Genomic DNA, 23520 nt, shown 5'->3' with positions numbered 1-23520 from the left:
ACAGTGTTTGTCTTTATGTGCTTAGCATTAATTTGGGATAACATCCTCCAGGTTATGACATGGAAATGTCATAAAAATATAAGAGCTTCTTTTCTTTAAAGGTCAAATAGTATTTCTTGTGTGTGTGTGTGTTTGAGTGTGGGCATATGTGTATGTGGCAAGAGAATAGATACAATCACAGAAAGAAAAAATGTGCTATACACATGTGACCTTTAATCCACTGATGAGCACAGACTAATTCCATATCATTACATGTATACTTTTAATTAACCCTTTCATATAACATGTACATTTTATGTAACATGTACATTGTAGTTAAGCTTCCTCCCCCCAACTCTTCCCAGATCCACCCCTTCCTTCCCACACAACTTTGTATCCTATTTTTTCCCATCAAGACCACTTTGTCCTGCTTGGATAATTCTATAAGTGTGACCTTTCACTGGAGTAGAGCATGGTTGACTTATTGGAAGATACACACTTAGAGAAAATTAACCCATCCTCTCCCAGAAGCTAACAACTGCCTATAGCTCCTTGGTTAGGGGTAGAACTTTATATCAAGCTCCTTTCTCTGTGCTAGGATTTGGTCTAACTTGGGCATGCACAGATCTTGGACACACTGTCATAAGAGTGACCCAAGGAGCTAAAGGGTTTGCAGCCCCTTAGGATGAACAACAATATGAACTGACTAGTACCCTCAGAGCTCCCAGGGACTAAACCACCAACCTAAGAGTACACATGGTGGGACTCATGGCTCCAGCTGCATATGTAGCAGAGGATGGCCTAATTGGTCATCAATGGGAGGAGAGGCCCTTGGTCCTGTGAAGGTTCTATGCCCCAGTGTTGGGGAATGCCAGGGCCAGGAAGTGGGAGGGATGGGGTGGTGAGCAGGGGGAGAGGGGAGGGAACTGGGGTTTTTTTGTTTTTTCTTTTCTTTTATCTTTTATCTTTTTTCTTTTTTTGGAGAGGAAACTGGGAAAGGAGATATCATATGACATGTACATAAAGAAAATATCTAATAAAAAAAAAAAGGTTGGTGAGTTCATCTGTGCGATTGCCCTGCTATGTCCAGAAGACACTACTTCCTTGTTAGTCATCCAAGGGGCCCCTGGCTGTTACCGTCTCTCTACCCTGTCTTCTGAAAAGATCCCCAAGACTTGGGGTGGTGGGGAGTAAGTATACATGTTTTGTAGTCTCTTATTCTCTGTACTCTGACCCTTTCTAGTAAAAAGAGAAATGTCTTGCCATGGTATTATTTGACAAAGAACCTCCAAAAATGTTGTTGAGTTTGTTTTCTGTTGTCTGTTGCCCATCTACTGCTGGACACGCAGGATACACTTAAGATTAGTTTGCTTCCACAGTGAGACTCCCTTGGAGAAAAACAATTTTAATTTGCAAGTGGCCATCAATTGAAGATTGCTTTGGCGTTAAGAACGAGAGCCTGTGTTCACTTCTCCTTCAGCTGTAGGACTCCATCTGGTACAGACTGGTGAAGACCCTGTGCTTGCTACCACAGCCTCTGTGAGTTCGTATGTGTGTCCATCCTGTTGGTTTAAAGGGCCTTGTTTTCTCTGAGGCCTCTATCCCCACTGGCTCTTACACTCTATCTTCTTCCTTTCCAGAGTCCTGAAGTAAGAGATTAGATGGAGAGATCCAATTTGGGCTGAATGTTCCAAGGTCTCTCACTCTTTGCAGAGTCTGGCTGTGGGTCTCTACGTGTTCTCATCTGCTACAGGAGGAAGCTTCCTTGTTAATGGTTGAGTAAGACGTGGATCTGACTATGCGTGCTTCCAAAGAGGAAACCTTATTTTTTAAAATAAGGATAAACCCTTAGGGATTGGTTTAATACTTTACTCATTTAGGAGCAAATCTTAGTAGATTTTCATAGTAGGGACTATGATCTATAAACAGGTTCTTGTCCTGATAATGGTGCCATGTATGGGTGTGATCTTGCAGAGTAGGCCTTAAGGCCAACCAGAATGTGGTTGGATAATCTTATGAAGTTCACATCACTATGACATCTGTGGAATAGTTTTGGCCAGCCAGGCATTATTTTGGGTCACGGGGTTCACAGTTGTGTAATACTGACGGTTACTGTTCTCTTCTGGAAATGTGTAGCGCACCTTCTAGCACTATGAAAGCTAGCCAGGAAGGATGAACCTTCTAGGTCAGTTCCAGTTTGATTTCTCTATGACTGAAGTATGTGGTGTCCTCAGCAATAGAGTCCTCCCATCAAGTTCTAGAGAGTAACCAAGAATATCAGCAATAGGGAGTAATGTTTGGGGTTTATTGAGACATCACTGGCAAACAGTTCCAAAAGAAGCAACCCATTCCTGAAACATTTTATCTGTTAGTCTCTAGTGTCTAATAGGAACATAAATGCCTGAGATGAGATAATCCATTTTAACTTTATGTGTATATATTTATTTTAGGAAGTTTCTACAGTGTTAGATTTCTATATGACCATTTGAAAAGTCTTTAGTTTTATTTATCCTCCCCAGTTTCCCTCTTCTACCCTGTCCTCCCCTCCCACCACAATCTATCACTTCTTGTTCCATAATTCCCTTTTAAACCTTTATCTTCTATCTTACCCTACTTCCTAGCCTCTCGCCATAGCTACATAATAATTTACTGGCCTTTTTAGATATTCTAAAGCTAACAGTCACAAATGAAAGTAAACATGTGATATTTACCTTTCTGATCCTGGGTTATCTCCATTTATTTATCTGAGAATTTCATAATTTCATTTTAATAGCTGGTTAATATCCCATTGTCTAAATTTACCACATTTTCTTATCTGTCAATTGAAACTGTCCCGCAGTTTCATGAACCGGGTTCTGTCTCAACCAAAGGGAAAAAGGAGACCTGAAGCACAGAGTTCAAGAACAAAAGGACAAGAAGCCAAGTTGAGGGTTTCCAATCAAGGCTCGGTCTTTACTTTGGGGGTTCAGCATTTATATACAGGAGAGCAAACCTGAATCTCTAGGTTACAATGACATTTGAATAACATAAGGGATTCGGGAGGAGTCAGGAAGAGTCCGAACAAAGTCAAGGGGGACTTCCAAGGGAAACTGGCTGCTGGGCTGAAGGTGGAGACTCAGGGCGTCCCGCAGGTCTCAGCTCTGGGGAGTGGCTGGAGGCACAGTCCACAGTGGGGGAGGAGGTCAACAACAGATGTCCTCAGGCTGTATAGCAGGTGTAGTTTCCTCTGGAATCCTCAAAGGCAGAATTCATAGTAGTGAGCCTTTGTTTCAGGCACAGCAGGCGTGAGTTGAGTCTCCCGTGGCAAGCTCCGATGTTTTGCAGCTGAGGCACCCAACAGTCAAAGTCAATGGTCATCTAAGTTCCATTTCTTGACCTCAATGAACATGAATGAGCAAGTCTCTCTGTAAGACGACATATACCTCTTTGAGAATATGCTCAAGTGTAAGATAATTTGATGTCATAGATACATATTCAGCTTTTTGGGAAATGTCCACAGTAGTGTTCATCGTGGTTGTGTCAGGTTGTGCTCTCACCACCAGTGGATAAGTTTTCCTTTTTCCTCATATCTCTGTCAGCACTTGTCATCCTTGTTTTTATGTTAGCTATTCTTACTGGGGTCACATGAAATCTCAAAGTGGTTTTAATTTGAATTCCCTGGATGGCTAAGGATGTTGAACAGGGTTTTTACTTTATCTTAACTGGTTGGATTTCATGTATTGAGAACTCTCTGCTTCTGTTTTTAATTGTTTTGTTTGTTTGTTTTCTTGATGTTTACTTTTTTAGTTATTTATATATTCTAGATACTAACCCCTCATCAGATGCATTGCTGGCAGACTTTTTCCCACTCTATAGACTGTCTCTTCACTTGAATGATGATGTTCTTTGCTGTACTGAAACATTTTAAATCCATAAGATCCCATTTCTTAATTGTTAGTCTTAATAGGTAGACTATCAGGGCTCTATCAGAAAGTTCTTTTCTAAGCCAATTAGTTCAAGAATACTTTCTTTCTCCGCTATCATATTCAGGATGTCACATTTTATGTTGAGGTCCTTGATCTATTAGAGAATATTTTTGAGCAAGCGAGAGATATGGACTGACTTTCATCTTTCTACATGTAGCTAACCAGAATGACTAGTACTATTTGGTGAAGATGTTCTTTTCTCTGATGTATATTGTTGCCATTTTTGATATGCATTATTGACTGTAAAAGTGTACATTTAAAACTGGGTCCTTAATTCTAATTCATTGGTTAACAAGTACTGCTTTTATGCTAGTACCATGCTAGTTTTTTATGGGAATGTGGAAAGGTGATACCTTAAGCATTTTTTTTAATTTGGTTCAAGATTATTTTGGCTATCCTGGGTTATTTTGTGCTTGTATATAAAGGTTAAGATTGCTTTATTGCAACTTCAGTGAGAAACTGTATTGGAATTTTGATGGAGACTGCACTGTATCTGTTAATTGATTTTGGTATGATTATTATTTTCACAATATTAGTCCTAACAATCTCTGAGTGTACTATAGGTTTTATATAAGTTCTTCAGCTTCGTGGTTAGGTTAATTCCACATATATTTAAGGCTTTTGTGAAAAGTGCCATTTCCCTGATTTCGCCCTCAGTATGCCTGTCCTGTGTGAATAGGAAGGCTGCAGGAGTTTGTGTGTTAACTGTGTCCTGTTATTTCGCTGAATGTATTTGTCAGTGAAGGGAAAGATCTGGAAGTGTCTTTAAAGTATTTTATTTATGTAATTTTATCATCTGTTACTGAAAATACTTCGGCTTTCTTCTTTTGTTTTTGTATTCCCTTAGTGGTCCTCACTTGATTTATTGCTCTAGCTAAGACATCAGACTCTATGGTGAACATAGGAGGGAAAGGTCGACAGCCTTTTCTTCTTCCGGAGTTTAGTGGAGCTGTTTTGAGTTTTTCACCATTTAAGGTGATGTTCTTGCTGAGAGTTTTCTTTATATTGCCTTTATGGTGTTGAGATATATCCCTTGTGCTCCTATTTTTTTCCAGAACCTTTACTATAAATAGATGTTGAATTTTGCCAAAGACTGTTTCTGAGGGTAATGAGATGACCATGCAGTTTTATGTGGTGGATTATCTTTATTGATTTACATGTATTGAATCATCCTTCACCTCTGGAATGACGTTGATTTGATCGTGCTGGATGGTCTTTTTGATCTATTTTAAAGTTCAGTTTGCAAATGTTTTACTGAGAATGTTTGTGTCTGTGTTCATTAAAATATTGGTCTATAATTTCCTTTTTGGTAGGGTCTTTGTTTGACTTCATATCAGGGTAATACTGACTTTGCCAAAGGAACTTGAGAATGTTTACTTCTTTTTGTCTTACAAAACAGTTTGAGGATTATTGATGTTATTTCTTCTTTGAAGGTCTGGTGGAATTCAGTATGGAATCATTTGAAGGTCTGGTGGAATTCAGTATTGAATCATTTGAAGGTCTGGTGGAATTCGGTATGGAATCATTTGAAAGTCTGGTGGAATTCGGTATTGAATCATTTGAAAGTCTGGTGGAATTCGGTATGGAATCATTTTAAGATCTGGTGGAATTCTGTATGGAATCATTTTCACCCTGGGCTTTTGTTAGTTGGGAGATTTTTAATAACCATTCTATATCACTGAAAAATTCTGCTCTAGTTAAATTATGACTGTTATCTTGATTAAATTTTTGTAGAAATTCATCAATTTCCTTTAGATTTTTTAAATTAGTAGAATATAGATTTTTTAGAGCATGTCCTTATGAATCTTTCAATTTCGTTAGCATTTGTTCTAATAGCTCTGCCTCTGTTTCTAATTTTATTAATTTGGATTATGTGTCTCTTTTTTTTCTTTCTTTTCTTTTCTTTTCTTTTTTTTCTTTTTTTTTGGTTTTGCAAGACAGGGTTTTTCTCTGTGTAGCCCTGGCTGTCCTGGAACTCACTCTGTAGACAAGGCTGGCCTCGAACTCAGAAATCCTCCTGCCTTGGCCTCCCAAGTGCTGGGATTAAAGGTGTGCGCCACCACTGCCTGGCTGTTTTCTTTTCTTGAGTTCTACAATTCTACAGAGTTTTCAGCTCAGTTCGTTATTTGTAACTTTGGTTTATCAAGATATTCTGCAAGTGACATTATCAAGTATCCATTGCTCCCTTCAGATCACTTCATGACTGTTTTATTTGACATTGGATGCATGTATATTTACAATTGTTGTATAAGTTGTCCCTTTATCATTATATAATGATTTTTTTTTCTATTTTTAATCTAAGGACAATGTTTTTGTGGTATGGCTACTATTGTTCTCTTTGATTTCCATTGTGTGGGGTATCATATTCCTTTAATTTTAGTTTGTATGTATGTTTGCTTGTAAAGTTAGTTCGTGGAAACATTTATTTTGACTGTCTTTTTCTTTTTCTCAAATAGAAACCCATTCAGACTGTGTTCTGTCCCAAAGGAAGAGAATAATGATAATCAATGGAAAATAGAAGTTGCAGCAAAGCAATACCAGTAGCCAACTTCACGTTGAGGAGAGAACGCTGGACTACTCCATGTTTTCCTTGACTCTACAGACTCAGAGAGAAACTTCACCAATAACAAACACTGACATTTTCTCTGAAAGTATAGTCATAAAGGTTTTGGGGTGAGGCGGGCAGATTTTTAATTTAATTTTAGGTTACCATATAACGTAAGTTATTTTGTTATGACATTTTTAGACATGTGTGTCATTAGACTTTCTTCTGGCCACTTTTACCCTCTAATTATCCACACCTCACCACTGTGCTGATCTGGGACTGCTTGGAGTCTCAGCCCAGAGCTCAATATAACTTAAGACAGACAACTAACCACTGGGTCCCCAAACCTGGTTTACCAGAATGGCTCCAGGCTGAGAACCAAAGAGTATCAAACTGATCCACAGCTTGATAGACTGGAGTAACAACAAAGATTTGAAAACCCACAAAAGGTATGATCAGATAACTACACCATAAATTTCATAAATTCAGATTCCTCAATTCTATCACAAAACATAAGCAACTAAAACAATTGGCCATTTCAGAAGCCAATATTCTTTTGTAACATTCCCTGAGGAAATCAATTTAACTGAGGCAGAAGACAAGGGCTTCAAACCTCAAAGAAGATATAAATAAATGCCTCAATGAAGACCGGGAAAGTACAAATAGTTAAATGAAATATTGAAAAACATTCACGGTATGAAAATAGAATTTAACAAAGAAATAAAACTGCTAAAGAAAAACAAACTGAAATAAAACTTAAGGTGAAAAGCTCAAGAAGTCAAACTAAACATTCAGATAAAAAGCCTCACTGACAGATTGGATAAAGTAGAAAAGAAAATTCCAGGTCTAGAAGACAAGGTAGAAGAAATTAATATCTCAGTCAAAGAAAATGTTAACCATTAAATAATCTATTCACAAAATATTCTGGACACCTGGGACACTATGAAAAGGCCAAACTTATAAATACTAGGTATAGAAGAAGAAGAAGAAACCCAAGTCAAAGGCATAGAAAGTATTTTTCTCGAAATCATAGATTTCCAAAGTCTACAGAAAGAGATATCTATTGAGGTAAAAGAGGCATATAGAACAGCAAATAGATAGGACCAGAAAAGCAACTGTCTGGCACATAATATTCAAAACACTGACTATACAGAACAAACAAATGATGCTAAAAGCTGCAAGACAAAAAGACCAAATCACACATAAAGACAGGGTCATTAGATTAACATTTGATTTCTCAGTAGAGACTTTGAAAGCCAGAAAGACCTGGATGTATGTTCTACAAGCTCTGAAGAGCCACAAATGACAATCTATACACAGGAAAACTACCAATTATAGTCAAAAAAAGAAAGAAAGAAAGAAAGAAAGAAAGAAAGAAAGAAAGAAAGAAAGAAAGAAAGAAATTAGTGATAAAACATATTTTATTCACAAATCCAGCTCTTGAAAGATACTGGAAAGAAAGATTCATCTGAAGAAGTTAAATTATACCTAAGAGGAAATGAGAAATAATTCCAGAATAGGTAACCAAAAGGTCTAAACCAACAATAGAACAAAATAACAGGTATTAATGCTCAGTAATTACTCTCACTGGTTGTACTGGTTTCCCTACTTTCTATTTTCATGTCACAAGTATCCTGCTCTGCAAGATCTCAGCTATTAAGGTTTCCTCCTTTCTTGTATTAACTTTTTGTCTCATTGCTGTGACAAAATGCTTCACAAAAGCAACTTTAAAAAGTAAGTGTTTGTTTGAGCTTACTGTTCCAGGGGATACAGTTCATCGTGGCTGGAACAGGAGGTGGTCACATGGCATCCACAGTAAGGAAGTAGACTAAGGAATGCTACCCCCAGCTCCTTTCTCCTCCTTATGACCCCAGCCCACAGGATGATGACACCCCAATTTAGAACTTGTCTTTCTACCTTAATTACCATAATCCAGAAAGAATACCCTTCATGGGCCTGCCTAGAGCTTTGTTTTCGTGGTGATTTTGTATCCTGCCAAGTTGTCAGTCAATATTAACCATCACATCTATTCTTATGACCCCTTTCATGATCAAATACACATTCACAACCATATTTATACAAATTACATTAAATGTAGGTCCCATATCTGATATAATGCATGAAGTATTTATCATTCTTAGTCTGTTTTTCTCTCTTAACATAATGACTTCCAGTTCTGCCCATTTTCTTGTAAATGTCATGATTTTATTTTTCCTAATGAATACAATTCTGTTGTGTGTACATCTTCTCTCTCCATTTACTTGTGGATGGGGCATCTAGGCTGGTTTCATCCCCTAGCTATTGTGAATGCTTCAGTAATAAAAATAGATGTGCTAATATAGTTGTAGAATGTTGACTCAGAGTCTGTCAGGTGTATGTCTAAGAGTGGATCATGTGGCACTTTTTTATTATTTATTTATTTATGTATGTATTTATTTATTTACATCCCAAATGTTGTCCCCCTCCCGGTACCCCCTTGCAGAGTTCCTCCCTCCATGCCACCTCCACTTTGACTCTGAGACAGCAGATCCCTGCATCCCCCAACCCTGCTGCATCAGATCTCAGCAGGGTTAAGCACATCCTCTCCCACTGAGGCCACACAAGGTAGCATTCTGCTATATATGTGTCAGGGACCACAGACCAGCCCATGTATGCTCTTTGATTGGTGGTTCCGTTCCTGGGAGCTCCCAGGGATCCAGGTTAGTTGACACTATTGGTCTTCCTATAGGATTGTCATCTCCTTGAGAGCCTTCAATCCTTCCTTTAACTCTTCCAAAGGAGTCCTTGACCCCCATCCAATGTTTGTCTGGGGGTATCTGCATCTGTCTCAGTCAGCTGCTAGGTAAAGCCTCTCAGATGGCTGCTATGTAGGCTCCTGGCTGCAAGCACAATGTAACATCATTGATAGGGTAAGGAATTTGTGCCTACCCATGGGATATGTCTCAAAATTGGCTGGTCACTGGGTGGCCATTCCTCCAGTTGCTGCTTCATCTTTGTCCCTATACTTCTTTTAGACAAAATCAATTTGGGGTTTTGTGAGTTGGTTGTCCCTATCCCTCCAATGGGTTCCTGTCTTGCTATTAGAGGTGGTTTCTTCAGGTTCTGTATCCCGACTGTTGGGCATTTCTACTAAGGTCACCTGCATTGACTCCTGGAAGCACCCCTCATCCCAGGTCTCTGGGATTTCCTTGATAATCCCCCCATCTCCAATCCCTGGCAGCTACATATTTCCATTCATTCCCTTAGCCCTCTGGGACTCTCTCCTGTCTCTCCCTTTGCCTGATTACTGGCCCCCATCCCTGTAGCTTCCCCTTACCCACTTAGGTTCCTACCTCCGTCTGCCTCCCATGATTGTTTTGTTCCTGCTTCTATGTGGGATTTAAGCATCCACCTTTGGACCTTCCTTCTTGTTTAATGGTCTGTGGGGTATATCACGAGTATTCTGTATTTTTGGCTAGTATTCACTTACCAATGAGTACATACCATATACGTACTTTGGGAACTGGATTAACTCACTCAGAATATTTTCTAGCTCCATCAATTTTCCTGCAAAATTCAAGGTGTCCTTGTTTTTAATACATGAATAGTAGTCCATTGTGTAAATGAACCATGTTTTCTGTATCCACTCTTCAGATGAGGGACATCTGGGTTGTTTCCAGGTCTTAGCTATTATGAATAAAGCTGCTATGAACATAGGGTAGCATGTGTCCTTGGTGGAACATATTTTGGTCATATGCCCAGAAGCAGTATAGCTGGGTCTTCAGGTAAAACATTTCAAGTTTTCTGAAAAAATGCCCAATTGATTTCCAGAGTGGTTTTACAGGTTTGCAATACCACCAGCAAAGGAGGAGTGTTCCCCTTTCTCCATGTTTCTCTCTCGCATGTGCTGTCACTTGAGATTTTGACCTACATAATTGTGATTGGTGTTTGATTGTAATCTCAGGGTCGTTTTGATTTCCATTTCCCTAATCACTAAGGATGTTGAACATTTCTTTAAGTGCTTCTTGGCCATTCAAGATTCCTCTGTTGAGAATTCTCTGTTTAGTTGTGTAACCCATTTTTTATTATGGTTACTTGATTTTATGGAATCTAATTTTTTTTGAGTTCTTTTATATTTTGGCCCTCTGTCAGATAAAGGGTCAGTGAAAACCTTTTCCCAATCTGTACGCTGTAGTTTTATCCTATTGACAGTGTCCTTTGCCTTACAGAAAATTTTCAGTTTCATGAGATCCCATTTATTAATTCTTGACCTTAGTTCCTGAGCCATCGGTGTTCTGTTCAGGAAATTGTCTTCTGTGCCAATGAGTTCAAGGCTGTTTGCTAATTTCTCTTCTATTAGATTCAGTGTGTCTGGTTTTACATTGAGGTCTTTGATCCATTTGGACTTGAGTTTTGTGGGGGGTGATAAATATGGATCTATTTGCATTCTTCTACATATGGACAACCAATTAGATGAGCACCATTTGATGGAGATGCTCTCATTGTTCCATTATATGGTTTTTGATTCTTTGTCAAAAATCTAGTGTGTGGGTTTATTTCTGGGTCTTCAATTTGATTCAATTGACCTGCCTGTCTGTTTCTATATGAATACCATTAACTTTTTTTTTTTTTTAATAATACTGCTCTGTAGTCAGGGATGATGATACTTCCAGAAGTTCTTTTACTATTCAGGACTGTTTTGGCTCTCCTGGTTTTTTTGTTTTTCCATACGAAGTTGAGAATTGTTCTTTCAAGCTCTGTGAAGAATTGTGTTGGAATTTTGATGGGGATTGCATTGAACATGTAGATTGCTTTCGGTAAGATGGCTATTTCCACTCTGTTAATCCTCCTGATCCATGAGCAAGGGAGATCTTTCCACCTTCTTATATCTTTCTGAATTTCTTTCTTTGGGGACTTGAAATTCTTGTCATACAGCTCTTTCACTTCCTTGGTTAGAGCTGCCGGAAGGTGTTTTATGTTATTTGTGGTTATTGTGAAGGGTACTGTTTCCCTAAACTCTTTCTCAGCCAATTTATTGGTTGTTTAGAGGAGGGCTACGCATTTCTTTAATTTTGTATCCAGCCACTTTGCTAAAGGTGTTTTTCAGCTATAAGAGTTCTCTGGTAGAATATTTAGGGTCACTTATATATAGTATCATATCATCTGTGAAAAACAATATTTTGACTTCTTCATTTCCAATTTGTGTCCCCTTGATTTTCTTTAGTTTTCTCATTGCTCTAGCCAGAACTTAAAAACTATATTAAAGAAATATGAGGATATTGTTTTATCCCCAATTTTAGTGGAAGTGTTTTAAGTTTTAATCAATTTAATTTGATGTTGACTATTGACTTGCTGTGTGGTACCTTTGTTGTGTTTAGATACACACCTTGTATCCCTGCTCTTTTCAAGACTTTTTTCATGAAGGGATATTGGATTTTGTCAAATGCTATTTCAGCATCTAGTAAGATGATCATGTGATTTTTTTTTCAATTTGTTTATTTGATGGATTTTTGTATACAGAACCACACCTGCATCCACAGAATGAAACCTACTTCATCATGGTGGATGATGCCTTTGATGTGTTCTTGGATTCAGTTTGTGAGTATTTTATTGAGTATTTTTGCAATGTTCATAAGGGAAATTGATCTAAAATTTTCTTTGTTGAGTCTTTGTATGGTTTAGGTATGAGTTCTTTCTGTTTGTATTGTGTGGAATAGTTTGAGAAGTATTGTCATTTGCTCTTCTTTGAAAGTCTAGTAGAATTCTGAAATAAAACTATCTGGCCCAGGGCTTGTTTTGATTGGGAGACTTTTAATGACTGTTTCTATTTTCTTAGGAGTGATATGATTATTCAGATAGTTTACCTGATCTTAATTTACCTTTACTTGATCTTAGTATCTATCTAGAAAATCAATTTCTCAGGTTCACAAGTGAAGAGGCCCCAACATCTGTCCCAACACTGGGAGTAATTGGGAATCCCAGAATCCAGATGCACAGGAACCCCAGGCTGGCCAGTGGCATGATTTCCTTCTGGTCTGAGCCAGTGCCCTTAGTAGACCTTGGGTACTAGCTCCACACCCAGTCCCAGAACTGGATGAGAGGAAACTCGGTACCAAGGTGCTCTAACACACCCAGGATCATAGGTGAGAAGGCCACAATATCTGCCTCAACACCAGGAGTAACTGGAACCCCCAGGATTCAGGGACAAAGGAAACCCCACCCTGCCAGTGCACAGATTCCTTTCAGTCTGAGCTGGTGCCCTGAGCAGATCTCAAGCACTGGCTCCTCGTCCAGTTCCACAACACCCAGAGGAAGCTCTGCTCCCAGGTTCTCTAACATGCTCAGGATCACAGGATCTCAGGAGCTTAGTTATACCAGGATTTCAGGATCCCAGAGGCACCTTGACTCCCAGGAGCTCTGACACACCCAGGATCTCAGGATCACAGGATCCCAGATTTACAAAGTAACAGAGACAGCTGGGCTCTGAGAAGTTCTGACACAACTAGGACCATAGGAGGGACAGGCTCTAGTCAGATGGGGAGGGCAGGTAGCACTAGAGATAATTAGGTAATCCAGAAAATCCAGGACACAATGAGAAAACCAAACCTAAGGATAATAGGTATAGAAGAGAGTGAAGACTCCCAACTTAAAAGGCCAGTAAATATCTTCAACAAAATTATAGAAGAAAACTTCCCTAACCTAAAGAGAGAGATGCCCATGAATATACAAGAAGCCTACAGAACTCCAAATAGATTGGACCAGAAAAGAAATTCCTCCTGTCACATAACAATAAAAATACCAAATGCACTAAACAAAGAAAGAATTTTAAAAACAGTAAGGGAAAAAGATCAAGTAACATATAAAGGCAGGTATATCAGAATTACACCAGACTTCTTACCAGAGACCATGAAAACTAGAAGATCTTGGGCAGATGTCATACAGACCCTGAGAGAACACAAATGCTAGCCCTGTGTACTATACCCAGCAAAATTCTCAATCACCATAGATGGAGAAAATAATATATTCCATGACAAAACCAAATTTACACAATATCTTTCCACAAATTCAGCCCTACAAAGGATAATAGATGGAAAACACCAGCATAAGGAGCAAAACTATACCCTAGAAGAAGCAAAAAAGTATTCTTTCAACAAACACACACAAATATAATTCCACCTCTAACAACAAAAATAACAGGAAATAGCAATTACCTTTTCTTAATATCTCTTATATGAAAACTAATATTACCAACATATCCTAATTGATTGAAATTCAAAAGTATGAGGAATTAGAAATTTGTTAGCTATCATCCAGTGGTCTCTCTAATTGGGTAATTGGAAAAATTGATCTAATATTGTACAATACACATACATTTTCTGTTTGTTTGTACCTGACAGTGACTTGCTGGGTACCAGATAATGGTCTTGAGATCATGCTTCTATCTCAGCCTCTCTACTAGTAGGTTTGTTTATTTGGTATTTTTTACACAACACTATGGTTTTCAGAACAGCTTACATATTTCAAAATTATTTATATAGCCAAAAGAAACATAGACAATTAACTTGGGAGGTGGCTTGTAAGAGAACAACAAAGAGTGAGACTGAATGCTTTGCTTGATGTTTGTAACTATTGTATAAAGTTTGAAGAGGAGGACTTTATAAGTTACTCTTTCTCTGAGATGAATGCTTTTCCAAATCATCACAGCCAATGAACCAGATTCTTACCTCACCTAATGTCTGTGCCACCCTCCAAGCAGAACCATTGTTCATTGAAAAAGTTGGTGAATTACTTCATGGATAGACCATCTTAATATACACACACCATTTCTTAAATGAATGTAACCTGTTCTCTGTGGGCTGAGAATGAAGACAATCACTCAAGTCAAATAGCTTTGACCATAGCAGGAAGTCTGTATCTAAAAACCGAGCCTACAATTCATTTCTTGGTGCAGCAGAACTATCAACTCTCAGCTTAGCTACAATGGACATAAAATCCTTTAGTGATGTGAGGGTCGTTGAAGTACAGCCTTACTACTATGAACTCCAATGTCTAAAAATTGTTCTTATTTTGGGCTTGTACCACAGTAAGAGCCAAGATTTTAAGCTATACTAAACAAACAAACAAACAAAAAGACTTTATCTATCTATGTTCATTTAAAAAATACTAGTAGTGATATATTATTTTAAAATATACAGTTAATATGTTTCGAGTTATTTAAAATTTATATTGAGGAAAACATGTATTTTCAGTATTGTTATAGACAAGCATCTACATAAGACTGTTCAATTGATTGTTGTTTTATATCAAACAACTTTTATAATATTCATTTTTATTGTTACAATATTTTACAAATTTTAAAGAATATGACAAAATAAAAAAACCAAAAGGTATTATAGGTATTGAAGAGAGGTCTCTATGAAGAGCTGGGGTTCAAAAGGGAAAGAAGAATGGGATGTAATTCTATTTACTTAAAATATGTTTTTAAATGTTAACAAATTCAGATAAATTGAAATTTTGTATCTTTTCTCTTCATAATGCAATAAAATGTAAATCAATAAAAAAATTAAAAAATTAAAAGATAGATGGGAAAAATCAAGATATTCCATGACAAAAATAAATTTACACAATGTCTTTCTATAAATCTAGCCCTGCAAAGGATAATAGATGGAAAACTCCTACACAAGGAGGGAAACTACACCCTTGAAAAAGCAAGAAAGTAGTCTTCTTTCAACAAACCCAAAGGAAGATAGCCACACAAATATAATTCCACCTCTAACAACAAAAGTAATGGGAAGTAATAATCATGATTCCTTAATATCTCTTATAGCAATGGACTCAATTCCCCAATTAAAAAACATAGACTAGAAGACTGAATATATAAACAGGATCCAGCATTTTGCTGCATACAAGAAATTCACCTCAGTGACAAAGGCAGACACTACCTCAGAGTAAAAGACTGGAAAAAAGTTTTTTTTCCAAGCAAATGATCCAAGCAAGAAACTAGCTGGATATGGTAGAGGATTGCAAAGTCGATCATCAATAGGAGGAGAGGACCTCGGCCCTTTTAAGGTTCTGAGCCCCAGTGTAGGGGAATGCCAGGGCCAGAAAGTGGGAGAGGGCGGGGTGGCAGACATGGGGAAGGGGGAGGCAACAGGGGTTTGGTTTTGTTGTTTTTGTTTGTTTCTTTGTTTTTTGGAGGGGAAACTGGGAATGGAGAAATTCGCATGTAAATAAAGAAAATATCTAAAATAAAAAAAAAATTTCATTTGAAAAAAAAAAAAAAAGAAACAAGCTGGAGTAGCCATTCTAACACCGAATAAGATATTTAAAAATATAAGGAAAAATATATCAAGGTGAACTCTCAATTCTCAACATCTATGCTCCAAGTGCAAGGACGTTCACATTCACAAAAAAAACTTTACTAAAGCTCAAAGCACACATTGCTCTTCACACAATAATAGTAGAAACTTCAACACTCCATTCTCATAAATGGACAGATTATGGAAACAAAAACTAAACAGAGGGACAGTGAAACTAACAGAAGTTATGAAACAAATGGATTTAACAGATATCTATAAAAAAATTTCATCCTAAACAAAAGAATATACCTTCTTCTCATCACCTCATGGTACCTTCTCCAAAAGTGACCATATTATTGGTCACAAAACAGACCTCAATGATACAAGAAGATTGAAATAGTCCCATGCATCCTGTTAGATCACCACGGACTAAGGCTGGTGTTCAATAACAACAAAAATAATGGAAAGCCCACATGTACAAGGAAGCTGAACAATGCTCCACTCAATGATAACTTGGTCAAAAAAGAAAAAAAGAAATTAAAGCCTTTTTAAAATTTAATGAAAATGAAGGTAGATCATACTAAAACTTATGGGACACAATGAAAGCAGTGCTAAGAGAAAAACTCATAGCTATAAGTGCCTCCAAGAAAGAACTGGAGAGAGCATACACTAGAATCTTGACAGCACACCTGAAAGCTCTAGAAGAAAATAAAGCAAATACACCAAGAGGAGTAGACAGTAGGAAATAATCAAACTCTGGGCTAAAATCAACCAAGTAGAAACAAAGAGAACTGTACAAAGAATCAACAAAAGCAGAGTTGGTTCTTTGAGAAAAACAACAAAATAGATAAAACCTTAGCCAGATTAACCAGAGCGCACAGAGACAATAACCAAATTAATAAAATCAGAAATGAAAAGGGAGACATAACAACAGAAACTGAGGAAATTTAAAAAAATCATCAAATCCTAATACAAAAGCCTATACTCAACAAAAATGGAAAGTCTGGATGAAATGGACAACTTTCTAAACAGATACCACTTGCCAAAGTTAAATTGGGGTCAGATAAACCATCTAAATAGTCCCATAACCACTACAGAAATAGCAGCAGTCAGTAAAAGTCTCTCAAACAAAAAAAGCCCAGAATTCTGGGTTTAGTGCAGAATTCTATCAAACCTTTAAAGAAGACCTAATACCAATACTCTTCAAACTGTTCCACAAAATAGTAACAGAAGGAACACTACCCAATTTATTTTATGAAGCCGCAATTACACTAATACCTAAACCATACAAAGACCCAAGAAAGAAAGAGAACTTCAGACCAATTTCCCTTATGAATATCGATGCAAAATTACTCAATAAAATTCTTCCAAACCAAATCCAAGAATACATCAAAACAATCATCCATCATGATCAAGTAGACTTCATCCCAGGGATGCAGGGATGGTTCAATATATGGAAATCCATCAAGGTAATTCACTCTATAAACAAACTCAAAGGGGGGAAAAACACATGATCATCTCATTAGATGCTGAGAAAGCATTTGACAAATTTCAAAATCCCTACATGGAGAAAGTCTTGGAAAGATCAGAAATTCAAGGCCCATACCTAAACATAGTAAAAGCAATATACAGCAAACCAGTAGCCAACATCAAACTAAATGGAGAGAAACTGAAAGCAATCCTACTATAATCAGGGACTAGACAAGGCTGACCACTCTCTCCCTACCTATTCAATATTGTACTTGAAATCATAGCCAGAACAATTAAACAACAAAAGGAGGTCAAAGGGATATAAATTTGAAAGGAAGAAGGCAAAATATCACTATTTGCAGATGATATGATAGTATATTTAAGTGACCCCAAAAATTCCACCAGAGAGCTCCTAAACCTAATTAACAACTCCAGCAAAGTGGCTGGATATAAAATTATCTCAAACAAATCAGTAGCCTTCCTCTACTCAAAGAATAAACAGACTGACAAAGAAATTAGGGAAATAACACCCTTCACAATAATCACAAATAATATAAAATACCTTGGTGTGACTCTAACCAAGCAAGTGAAAGGTCTGTATGACAAGAACTTCAAGTCTCTGAAGAAAGAAATTGAAGATCTCTGAAGTTGGAACAATCTCCCATACTCATGGATTGGCAGGATTAATATAGTAAAAATGGCCATGCCGAAAGCAATCTACAGTTCTACAGTTTCAAAGCACTCTCTCATCAAAATTCCAACTCAGTTTTTCCTAGAATTAGAAAGAGCAATTCTCAAATTCATTTGGAATAACAAAAAACCCAGAATAGAGAAAACTTCTATGGGAATTTGACCTCAAGGTGTATTACACAGCAATAGTGATTAAAAAACAAAAACAAAAACAAAAAACAAAACTATATGGTATTGGTACAGAGGTGGGCAGGAAGGCCAATGGAATAGAATTGAAGACCCAGAAAGGAACTCACACAAATATGGTCACTTGATCTTTGAAAAAGAGTTAAAACCAATGGGAAAAAAGACAGCATTTTCAACAAATGGTGCTGGTTCAACTGGCAATTAGCATGCAAAAGAATGCAAATAGATCTATTCTTATCTCCTTGTACAAAACTCAAGTCCAAGTAGATTAAGGACCTCCACATAAAACCAGATGGAACTAGAAAATATCAACCTGAGTGAGGTAACCCAATCACAAAAGAATCACATGGTATGCACTTACTGATAAGTAGATATTAGCCCAAAAACCCCGAATACCCAAGATACAATTCACAGACCACATGAAGCTCAAGAAGAAAGACCAAAGTGTGGGTGCTTCAGTCCTTCTTAGAAGGGGGAACAAAATACCCATGGGAAGAGTTTCAGAGACAAAGTGTGGAGCAGAGACCGAAGAATGACCATCTAGAGACTGCTCCACTGGGGATCCATCCCATAGACAGTTACCAAACACAAACACTATTATGGATACCAAGAAGTGCATGCTGACAGAAGCCTGATATAGCTGTCTCCTGAGAGGCTCTGCCAGAGCTTGACAAATACAGAGGTAGATGCTAGCAGCCAACCATTGGACTGATCATGGGATCTCCAATGGAGGAGTTAGAGAAAGGACTGAAGGAGCTGAAGGGGTTTGCAACCCCATAGGAAGAACAACAATATCAACCAACCAAACCCTCCAGAGCTCCCACCAACCCATGGTTCCAGTCGCATGTGTATCAGAGGATGACATTATCGGGCATCAATGGGAGAAGAGGCCCTTGGTCTTGTAAAGGCTCAATGCCCCAGTGTAGGAGCATAGGAGGGCAGGGAGGCAGGAGTGGTTGAGTGGGTGGGGGAACACCCTCATAGAAGCCGAGGGAGAGGGGATAGCATAGTGGGGATTCCAGGAAGGAAACCAGGAAAGGGGATAACATTTTAAATGTAAATAAATAAAATATCCAATAAAATAAAAATAAGAAAGAAAAAAATCATCAATTTCATTTAGTTTCTCCAATTTTGTGGAGTACAGTCTTTTGAAGTAAGACCAAATGATTTTCTGAATTCCCCCAGTGTCCACTATTATGTTTCCCTTTTCATTTATGATATTGTAAATTTTAATATTGTCCTCTACCTTTTAGTTAGTTTGGCTAAGGGTTTGTCTATCTTGTTGATTTCTCAAAGAACCAGCTCTTGGTTTCATTGATTCTTTGTATTATTTTTTGTTTCTAGTTGATTGATTTCAGCCTTGAGTTTGATTATTTCCTGTCATTTACTTCTCTTGAGTGTTTTGTTTCTTTTTCTTCTAGAGCTTTCAGCTGTGCTGTTAAGTTGCTAGCATAGTATCCCTCCAATTTTGTTATGAAGACATTTAGTGCTATGTGTTTTCCTTTTATCACTGTTTGCACTGTGTCCCATAAGTATAGGTATATTGTGCCTTCATTTCCATTGAATTCTAGAAAGTCTTTAATTTCTTTCTTTATTTCTTCCCTGACCAAGGAATCATTGAGTTGTTCAGTTTCCATGAATATATGGGGTTTCAGTTGCTTCTGTTGTTGTTGAAGTCCAGCTTTATTGTGTGTTGATCTGATAGAATGCAAGGGGTTACTTCAATCTTCTTGTGTCTGTTGAAGCTTGTTTTGTGTCCTTTTATATGGTCAATTTTGGAGGTTCTGTGAGGTACTGAGAAGATACATTCTTTTGTTTTCTTTTCTGATCCAATCTGCTTGGTGTTTTGGTAAGCTTCTTGTACCATTGTAGGCTTCTCTTTCTTTAGGTTAGGGAAATTTTCTTCTGTGATTTTGTTGAAGATATTTTCTAGGCCTTTGAGCTGGAAATCTTCCTCTTCCCCCTCCCCCTTCTCTACCCTCTCCCTCTCCCTCTCTCTCTCTCCTCCTCTGCTCCTCTTCCTCCTGCTCCTCCTCTTGCTCCTCCTCCTCCTCCTCCTCCTCCTCCTCCTCCTCCTCCTCCTATACTTATTATTCTTAGGTTTGGCCTTTTCAAAGTGTCCCAGATTTCTTGGATGTTTTGAGTCATGAATTTTTTAGATTTTGGATTTTCTTTGACTGATGTATTGATTTCTTCTATCATATCTTCTCATGATTTTCTCTCTTCCATCTCTTGCATTCTGTTGGTGATGCTTGCATCTGTAGTTCCTGTTCTCTATCCTAGGTTTTCTATCTCCAGGATTGCCTCAATTTGTGTTTTCTTTATTGTTTCCATTTTCCTTTTCAGGTCTTGGGCATTTTTATTCATATTCTTCACCTGTTTGGATGTATTTTCTTGTATTTCCTCACGGGATTTATGCATGTCCTCTTTAAAGGTCTCTATCATCTTTATAAGATTGGATTTAAGATACTCTTCTTGTCCTTCAGTTTCATTAGGAAATCCAGGGTTTGTTGTAGCAGGATAGCTGGGCTCTGATGGTGCAATATTGAAATGGGTCTGACTGATTGTGTTCTTACAATGTCTTTTATGCATCTCGTTTTCCCTGCTGTCAGCTGGATAATCTTGATGACAACCCAACATCTTAGAAAGGTGGGTTGAGCTGCAGGCCAGACATGGAGATCATGCCAGACATGGTGCAACCCTACTTTGTTGGCTGTGCTTCAGGTAGACCCCATTCTGAAGCTGTGTCCCAGATGGACCCTACTCTGCAGGTTATGTTGCAGTCAGTCCAAGCTGGGGTAGCAGACAGGTCCAATTCTGCTGGCTGTTCCAGGCTGACAAACTGAGGAGGCAGGCAGATCCACCTAGGATGGGTGGTTAGGCAGGGTTTCATGCTGGTTAGTTTTGTGGCCCCTGAAGGTTTCCATGGGGAGGCAGGATGCTCTTGAGGTCCCCACAATGCTCCTCCAGACTGGAGAGCCAGGCCACAGCCAATTAATGAAGCTCCAGGGACACATACACCACTCACCTCTGACGGCTCTCCTAGACAGATCAGCTGGGGTGGCGGGTAGATCCAACTAGCCATGTGGCACCTCTATTTTATATTTCAAAACTAAAAGACTCTACTATATACATGCTGCCAGAACAATCAGTCCCACCATGTATAGTCCTTGGTTGGTGGTTGAGTCCCTGGGAGCTCTGAGGGTACTAGTTAGTTTATATTGTTGTTTGTCCTAAGGGGCTGCAAACCCTTCAGCTCCTTTGGTCATTTCTCTAACTCCATCATTGGGGACCCTGTACTCAGTTCAATGGATTGCAAAGTTGATCATCAATGGGAGGAGAGGCCCTTGGCCCTATGAATATTCTGTGCCTCTGTGTAGGGGAATGCTAGGGCCAATAAGTGGGAGAGGGTAGGGTGGCAAGCATGGCGGGGGGGGGGAGGCAACAGGGGTTCGTTCTTGTTGTTTTTGTTTGTTTGTTTGTTTGTTTTTTGGAGGGGAAACTGGGAAAGGAGAAACCATATGATATGTAAATAGCTAATAAAAAAGATTAACATTTAAAAAAAATTAAAAGAAGTAATAAAAATAAAATTAAATTAAATTAAAAAAAAAAAACCTAAAAGCCCAAAAGAGTTTCTTTAGAGTCTGCACCTGTTCACATTCAAGGGCATTTCTTGCACTCTGTATTGTTGATGATAAGCATTCCTCATACAGTAAGACAGATCACAAAGAAATTTTAATTTACATCTCTCTGATAGCTCGGGAATTGAATTCTTTTCCAACTATTTCTTGATCATTTGTGTTTCTGTAAGAAATTATTTAATTTTTTTTTGAAATTTTCATACATGTTTACAATAAAATATGATCATATCAAACCTCCTTTTCCCTTTCCAATTCTTTCCATATTTCCTCATCATGTTCTTTCCCAACTTCATGTCTTTTCTTATAACTCACTAACTCAAGTTGGTGTTACCTGTATGTACATGGGTATACGGCCATCCACAGGAGCATGGGACATCAACCAGGCATCATATCCTATTACAGAATGATCCTCCATCCTCCAGGAACTATCCACTGCCAATAACATCTCAGCTAGAATGGGGACTAGGAAGCCCCTTATCCTTCCTTGCTGAATGTTGACCAACTTAATCTTGTGTAGGTCTTGCATGGTAACCACAGCTGCTGTGAGTTAATCATTATGGTAACCACGTCATGCCCAGAGGCAGCATTTGTGTTTCTTCTATTGAAAACTGCCAACTAGGTTCATTAGCCCATTTATTATCAATTGAATATTTTTTTGGTGTTTAAATTTTTTAGTTCATTGTGTATTCTAGATGTTAAGTCCTTGTCAGAATGTGTAGTTGACAAAGATTTTTCTCCTGATCTGTAGCTTGTCTCTTGATTCTGTTAATTTATCTCTTCTTCTTCTTCTTCTTCTTCTTCTTCTTCTTCTTCTTCTTCTTCTTCTTCTTCTTCTTCTTCTTCTTCTTCTTCTTCTTCTTCATCATCATCATCTTCTTCTTCTTCTTCTTCTTCTTCTTCTTCTTCTTCTTCTTCTTCTTCTTCTTCTTCTTCTTCTTCTCCTTCTCCTTCTCCTTCTCCTTCTCCTTCTCCTTCTCCTTCTTCTTCTTCTTCTCTTCCTCCTCCTCCTCCTCCTCTTCTTCCTCCTCCTCTTCCTCCTCCTCCTTCTTCTTTTCCTTAGTAAGTTTTGCTAGTTTATAGACTTTTCAAACAGGCATTGATATAAATGCTCAATTCTATTTGTTCTCCATTCTTCTCTGTCCTAGCCTCATGATATTTTTGGTATCTACTGCTTTTGTGTTTGGCGTGGTCTATTTTCTAAGGGTCTGAGTTGCATTTGTTTGTTATTTATTTGAGAGTTCCTCGATTTTTGCTTTGTGTTTTTGAACCTTGACCATAATATGTCAAGAACAAGTTCTTCTCTAGTCATGTTTTATTGAGTATCTAAATGCTTCTTTTATTTGCCTATCTATTTCTCTGGATTTAGAGAAATTTCTTCTATAATTTCATTGAGTAAATTGTCTATACTTTGAATATTTACCCCAGTTCCTTCTACTCCATGGATTTTTAGGTTTGGTTTCTATGCTATCATGGAGTTTTTGATACTATGGCCATACTTATTTATATATTTTTATACTTATTAATATTTGAATAAAGCATTTTTCACTCTCTTTTCCATTCCTGACATTATTTCTTCTTCAAATATGATTATATTGCCAGTGCTTTTGCTGTTTTTTTTTTGATTCATTGAAATTTTCATTTTCAGAATATCTATTTGTTTTTAATTTATTTGATGCTGGTTCTTTGTTATTTCTTTACTATTCTCTCTGGGTTTCTGACTTCTGGCCCTCTATTTGAATTCACCCATTTTTATACCCACTTTCAAG

At 37.8% G+C, this 23520-nt stretch overlaps 1 pseudogene; it reads right to left on the bottom strand.

Moving 5' to 3' along the window:
* Positions 1–6405: 6405 nt before the first annotated feature.
* Positions 6406–6605, bottom strand: LOC116089697 (annotated as a pseudogene).
* Positions 6606–23520: the final 16915 nt, after the last annotated feature.

Source organism: Mastomys coucha, unplaced genomic scaffold (assembly GCF_008632895.1).
Source record: "Mastomys coucha isolate ucsf_1 unplaced genomic scaffold, UCSF_Mcou_1 pScaffold14, whole genome shotgun sequence".
Lineage (NCBI taxonomy): Eukaryota > Metazoa > Chordata > Mammalia > Rodentia > Muridae > Mastomys > Mastomys coucha.
This window is presented reverse-complemented; position numbering and strand designations above follow the sequence as displayed.